Source organism: Oreochromis niloticus, linkage group LG13 (assembly GCF_001858045.2).
Source record: "Oreochromis niloticus isolate F11D_XX linkage group LG13, O_niloticus_UMD_NMBU, whole genome shotgun sequence".
Lineage (NCBI taxonomy): Eukaryota > Metazoa > Chordata > Actinopteri > Cichliformes > Cichlidae > Oreochromis > Oreochromis niloticus.
Window position 1 is genome coordinate 9,947,443 of NC_031978.2, and position 7,850 is coordinate 9,955,292.

A 7,850-nucleotide genomic window follows, 5' to 3' on the forward strand; every position below is an offset into this window, starting at 1 on the left:
AAACTATTTTAATTTGGACTTTTGACACGGTCCTTTAACAAACAAATTTATCTAGTTCTTGCTTAAGTTTTTAACTGCAGGGCAGTTTGGAATGGTTTGGAATGTAATTACATGTAATAGCCACTAAATAAATAAGGACAGGTACAGAAAGCACTTCTCATCCCTGACATAAAAAAGGAATTGCAACACTTCCGGATGACATCACACGCGACTATGTCAGTGTGAGTATGACTGTGCAGTTTAAGATTTCAACATGTTCGCCTGATGTCCGGTTTGTTAAAAAACGAAAAGAAAAGAAAGTCAGCACCTTCCCTAAACTCACCAGCAGCCTTACTACACCATATTGGGTGATGTATGTGTGTGTGTCTGCATGCCTCCTCCTCTACGAGATGCTTCTCCATTTTAACCAGGCAGAGTCTTCATTTTCATGTGTATGTGGGTTGCAAAAGACTTTTTATGCCAACGGTTATTTTTTGCAAAATGCAAGGGAAAAAACATTTTCTTTACTTTCAACAGAAGAAAACCAGTGACCGCATGTCTTTTTCATGACAGGAAAGCACTAGTTTGTGTCTTGTTTTGTTCCAAGTGAGTAGACAACTTTTAGACAGATCATAATTCACTAAATTCCTTTTTTTTAATTTAAATGTTGTAAATGTAGACACGTTTTTATCTTTCCTCATTTGACTTTGATATCACAAAAAACACAGAGTGCAAAGCAACAAACTAGCAAAAATAGATCTGACATTTAACGTTTGCAATGGCCACACCATATGCCCCACACCACTGATGCAAATCTTATCTACTCAACAACTTTCAAAATAGCACATTGTGTCACATTTGTATGCGTGTATCTGTGTGTGGTTTCACATGTCAGGACTGGATTCTAATCACTTTGTCTCAAATTAGTTTGACCATTGAGCGCTACGCAGAGTTCCAACTTTACACATTTTAACCCTGACAGTTAACAAAAGTGGTCTCGAAATATGAAATATGAACTCTTTATTAGTCACAGATGCATGAGATGCATTTCTGTTTATGCTGAGTGAGCTCTCTGAACACATTTTAAAAGCTTTCCCTTATGATTCAGCAGCCACTTTTGCTTGTAAACCAGTTATCATTTGGAGCTGTAACTTCATTCCAGAGGAAAACTAAAATAAAATACAATTTTTAAGTAAAACTGTAAACTGTGGGCGGCATTACAAACCCTTGTGAACAAATCCAGTTTTCCTTTCAGGCAAAGATGCCATATGGAGTGCCAGTGGTTAGATCTATGCCTCAGCGCTTCCTCTTTGATAAACATATTTCACTGAACTACTAGCGTCAACAATGACAAGAAAAAAAAAGAATTTCTTCAGAGATAAGGCTTGATTAGTTGACAACTACTTTATAAAACTAACGACTTGTTTCTGACAAATTACACAGTAATTCACTTTTAAATGGCAGTTCTAATTTGTTACAACTTGCATGTATTTCTCTTTGTGGTGTCCAAAGTAAAAAGGCTCTTTTGCAACATTATTTTGCTTTGATTGTGCTTATTACTGATCATGATGAGAACATGTTGTTTTTGATGGGTCATAACATGTTAATCCTAAATGTATCTGAAATATATGTATTGCAAAAATATTAACTTGTGCCTTATAATGACTAATCTTTCAATACAATATCCACTCATAGTTTAAGCGTACTCTACATCGTTTCTAAGTATGATTATGCTGAGGCTCTAGAGCACAGGGTAAGGTTAGGAAAAGTTTTGTATTTTCTAATCTCATGTTAGCATTATTTTCATGCATGAAATGACATTGGGATATTGTCCAGAGTTGTTCTCTTTCACATGTACTGGAGCACATGGTGAGAGATGGTCTCTCTTCTGGGAATACTACATTTGGTGCTAGCTAGATAGTGCTAGCTGGATAGTGCGCAGTAGGCAGGACACATAATGTGCATAATAATGCAAATTCTTCAGACTGCTGTTTTTGCTAAGAGATGCCAATTAGATGCCACGTGGGCTAGCCCTGGTTGTATCTGATAATTGTGTCAGATCCTTGTCAAACGCAGATGCATCACAGAAGTGTTGAGAAGATTTCAGGGCTACAGTGCATGTGTGAAAATGACTTGAGAAATTACAGTGCTATTCAGAATAAACTTGTTAATAATTGAAACACTACATTTTTGAACCGTAGTAGAGTTTGCATAAGGTTAGGCTGGATGACAGGGTGTACAAAGTATATGACTCAGTCCCATCTGTGGCTAGTAGTAAGCAAAAAATTGTGTCATGTCAGGAGTCACAATCTGTACCTAAATTTAAAATGAAATGCTGTGAGTGCTTAAAAAGGTTTAATAAAGCTGTAATCACTGCAAATGGAATGTTTTTGGTGGTGGACTTGCCAAATATTGTAATTTTTGTCTTATTAAACAGAAACTGATTGCACTATGCTTCCTTCGAAACACATTTGCCGTTGCAATTTATTTGCACAAGGAAGTTGTAGAAAATGGCACAAGTTTGTCTTGTGACAGTGGAAGTGGATGTTTGATGTATAATACTCCTGACCCTTAGTCTGGCTTTTCTACAGAAAGGAGAACTTAGAGAGGACTACAATCTTGAATAAAGTAGTGTCCTAAGCTAAACTGACTCCCTTCCATTTACCCTTAAATATATTTAACTGTGCAACCACAAATGAAGCACCTGAAAGCCCTTTGTTTTTGTTTTTAACTTTTTCCAATAAATCTTGTTGCTAAATGAAATCATGAGTCCTTATTTACTGTACTGTTAAGTGTGACAGCACTCATTATACTGGAGAAATGATTGCTCAGAACAGTTTCATCTGCTGTGTCCTTGAGCTGTGGGATGGAGGCCAGACCAGGTGTCCTTTTTTTCTACCCAGCTAGGCAGGAGTTTCAGAAAACTGAGCCAAACAGAAAGAGAAACTAAACCAAAAATATTTCTCACATGAATCTTTCCATCCCTGTCTCAAACTCTGCAGAAACGCCTTCCTTCCTTCCTGTCTTCTTCCTCCTTCTGTCTTTTGTGTCTTAGCTTGTGACATTTAAGCCTGAAAAGTCTTCATCATACTTTAACCCTACTGCAAATATTTTGATTGCAAATATGCAAATTTTGAGTATTACTTTGGTAATAATAGGTCAAATACTGGCAAACATTTTAGCCAAATTATAAAAAACCAGACCTCAGAGAGTTACAGTTGCAGATTTGTTTTGGAATAACATGCACCACCCCAAAGTCAGTTTGTAGAATGTGATAGAATGTCAATTAGTCCAAATATGTGTCTTTCAAATATATTTTTTCTGTATACATTTTAACTGTATAAATCTTTGTCACAGAGTAAACTTATATCAGAGAATAAATCTTATTCTGAACCTTTTAAAACATAGTTTAAGGTTCCCTTCATATCATGTTGTAGATTTCATTTTATATACCCATGCTTGTGAGTAAACCCTTCTTTAGCATCACTCCTTCCTTCAGCTGACTCTGACTGGCTGCTTTTACTCATGTCCTAGTTGCTTAAAAGAAAAGAACAAAAAGAAAAGCATCACACTGCAAATATGCTTCTTCAGAAAGATGACCATGGATGCATCAGAGCCTTGTCATTTACTAAATGACTGAAACTAACCCGAATCATCAATACTGCGGAGCGCACACATTCCCAGACCTCTGATGTTGAACTTCTACAACTGTGCCATCAGCAGCGTTCTGACGTACGGATTTCTAGTGTGGTTCCCCAGCTGCACCAAGGCCGACCAGCAAGCACTCCAGCGGGTGGTGAAAGAAGCTGGCAGAATTATTGGAACGATTCTGCCAGAGATTAGCAACATCTTCCCCACTCGCTGTCTGAGGAGGGTGCACAGTATCCTGCGGGACCAACATCACCCTGCGCACCACCTTTTTCACCTGCTGCCCTCAGGGAGAAGGTACAGGTCCATACAGGCCAGAACGTCCAGATTGGCCAACAGCCTGTATCCACAGGCTGTGAGGCTCCTGAACTCGCCGCCCCCTCTGCCCCCCCCCCCTCTCACGGACAATAACCATATCCAACTTATTAATAGCTGTGAACTGGTATGAAATATAGACATTTATCATATCTCACAGTACAATAATTGAACGGGTTGCACTTTGTCATATTTCTCAGGTCTTTGTTTGAATGTCCCATGAACATTACCTGTCATATTCTCATGTTTTTGCTAAGGATCGTCTCATTGCACTGAAGTCACACTGGGTTAAATAGTCACACTTGGGTCTAAGGGGAATTTAGTATTTATTATTATTTGTTGTAGAAGCTCCAAACACAATTTCATTGTTCTTGACAATGACAATAAATACTTGAATTGAATACTGTTTGCCAATGTCTACTGCTTTGTTTCATGAACATCATATCATGCTGGAGGCTGCTAACTGTTGCTAAATGAAATTGGCTGCAAAGAAGACACTGATTTGTCTGCAAACACTTGCCAACTACTTGCAGAACAGAAGTAAATCTAAGACAAACTGCAACACAAACACACACAATCTAAAGCTCTCCTTACCATTGTAATCAACATGGTTCAAAAGATAAAACTTTCATTTTGAAGGCAAATTTCTGGTTTGTGCCACACTTAAGCAGTTGGCAAGTTTCAGCAGAGAGGTTGACATCATCCATGCAAACTACAGGTGACGACAGCAATCTGTTTGCAAGCAAACCAACTGCAAGATGGTTTTCAATGCAGTACCATACCTCTGTACAACCAATTTCGCCGAGAGACTGCCAGCAATCTCTAAATGGTTGGGAAATACACAATTGTCATACTCCACCTGTTGTTGCCAAGGAGTTAATAGTTGGGACTCACTGAAGACTCCGGTTATGCATATTTTTTCTTAAAGACCGGTGGTGTCCAGGAGGTCACCAAATCCTGTGTGACTGGAGCCTAAGCTTTACCACATTTAGCAAAAAATATAAAAGTCACCAATGTACTGTGATTTCTCATAGTTTGAGTGATAGTTATGACACGGCAGATTATGTTGTCTGCTAACACTGAAGTCAGATCAGATGTTGTTTCTGTTTGTTTTTCTACAGCAGATTTAAGGAACCAGCACATAGCTAAAAGCTGCACAGGTAAAATCCACTTTAATATAGTATTTATGATTTGTTTGTTGGTGTTTTATGTTGGTTTAACTGTTTTATATTTTTTAACCATTAGTGAGGTGGCTGTTGGATTCCTTGACACCAACTGTAGTCTGCTGTCAAAGTCAGTGTATGAAGACTGAAAAGATTTGAAATGGTCTCATTCTGTTTTATAGTATGATATGAACTGTAGATGAGTTAAATGTACACTTCTCTTCTCAGTACACTTTATTTCCCCTCCATTCCCGCACAAGCCAAATAAATTGTTGGCACCACTGACACTCAGGCTGTATTTTGGAAGCACAGGAAAAACAATGAATTTGATCATTTCAATTGAAAAACAGGATAATTAGCAACGCGGAACTAAAATACATGAGTGTTTCTCATCTTCTACGATAGATAGATTCAACTTTGAAAAGCTCAAATAGTTATTAGGTGGAATTATAGTCCATCCATCCATCCATCCTCATCCGCTTTATCCGAGGTCGGGTCGCGGGGGCAGCAGCCTAAGCAGAGAAGCCCAGACCTCCCTCTCCCCAGCCACCTCCTCCAGCTCATCCGGGGGAACACCAAGGCGTTCCCAGGCCAGCCGAGAGATATAATCTCTCCAGCGCGTCCTGGGTCTGCCCCGGGGCCTCCTCCCGGTGGGACATGCCCGGAACACCTCACCCAGGAGGCGCCCAGGGGGCATCCTTGTCAGATGCCCGAACCACCTCAGCTGGCTCCTTTCGATGTGGAGGAGGAATTATAGTATTTTGGTTAATTGATTTTCTTATTTGAAAACAACCGATTATAAACCATAAAAATCCAAAAAGTATTTACTACAATGTGAGACTAAGAAAAGCTGCACATTTTCACATTTATCTATCAAATCAGCCACTGAATGAATCACTCTGTAGCTCCAATGTTGATCATAGTTAAGAAATTAAATTTAATTAGTCGAAATATACAAAATGTTTGACATTTTGATGTTTAGCCACCATGACTTCCTCCATAAAAGGGTTGCTGGTACTGAAATTTCCTACTTCTGCATTTAGTTCTGAGACATTATAGACATGATTGGCACAACCCAAAGAGGTCATTTATCAGTAAAATATAAGCATATATAACACAATAAAACACACCATATTTATTTTTCCCAAGCAACGTTTCCTCATATTTAATGTGGGTAAATGTAACAATATTCTATAAAAAGATTTCTGTTGAAGCACCCTTTAGCTTTGCTTGCTTTCTCTTTCTCATTGTCAAAAAATAACATTAGCTTATAGATATATATATTCATATATACGTTCCACTTTTTAAAGTTATTTCTCCTTTTCTTATTATGGTACTTCCCTTTTACATGATTTATCTAGAGTTACATGTAGTTGGCAGCTCTAACCACAGTACAGATTTTTTTTCTTTTGACAGTACAGAGGAGCTGGTAACTGCATGTTTAATGTTCTCTTATGTCATGCTATCTGTTTTTACAAATGCCTTGCTGCTGCTTTTCATGCCTGATGCATTCTTAACACATGCAGAAAGGCAGAGAGGTCATTAGCGCCACATGAGACGATTAATTTATTCATGTTACAAGCTGATGCAGTTTTAGGCTACTCCACAAATAATTATATTCATATATATGGTGAAAAGACCTAATGAAAAAGTGACTGCATTTGTATTATTGGCTGAGACTGTTTTCACATTCATGATGACACTGGTAACTCTAGTATCACAAATTACTGTGTTAAGCTGTTTGCTTCATTCACATACTGGCCTACATATGCAGTTACATGATTACCTAATTTATTACGTGTTGTGAAGGCGGTTCATAATCAGCCCATAAATTCTGAAGGTTGTCCTATATCCTGCTGAGGATGACTATTTCTGCATAGATAAGAATGGTTGCCACCATGGAAAACCCCACTGTCAAGGGCGGAGGAAACAATAAGGGGATGCACTCCAGATTCAGTGTCTGAGCTTATGAACGAGTCTTAGTTTACTGCATTTTGTTGAATTAACATCAGATCAAAGAACTGCACCTGATCCCCCTGGTCTTTCTTATTTTATCTTTTCAATTTCCTGATGGTAAAGATGATATGTAGATGGATTTAAAGGGAAACTATTTTATCAATATTGCAAAATTGGGTTGAAAAAAATATTATAAAGCAGTCAAGTACAAATGGGCCTCGTGAATATTTCCTGACTTTAGTAAACAGTTCCCAAACCAGGAGTATAATTAGATATGACTACAAATGTGTCATGGCCATTTCATTTGTACTTTGGATAGAACAGCACATTAAAGAGGGCAGCTTGTACATTTAGAATTTTTCTAACTGGCTGTTTGAGGTCAGCGGTTGTTGTTGAGTTTACTAGTAAGTGAATCCATGGTGTGAGAGTGGGGTTGGACTGCCTTATCTGGGCTGTAAACCAGCTGAGCAGCTGGTTTAACCACAGTCAATGGCTCTGTGTGCGTATGTGGTGCACTTAAGTGTGTGTGTGTGTGTGTGTGTGTGTGTGTGTGTACGAACGCGCGTGCGTGTATCTCTGCAGTGTGCGCATGTGTGCGTGCGTCTGTGGTAATTTTGTTCTTGGACATGTCTGGGCGTATTCTCAGTGAGTGCTGCACAGAGGCCTAAGGCAGTACAATGAGTGAGGTACACACAGGCAGATGAGCTGTCATATAGTTTTTTATCATTCAGTGCATGGGAATCTTATCCAAATCTAATCTAAGCCAAAAGAAAACACACTAAACACACC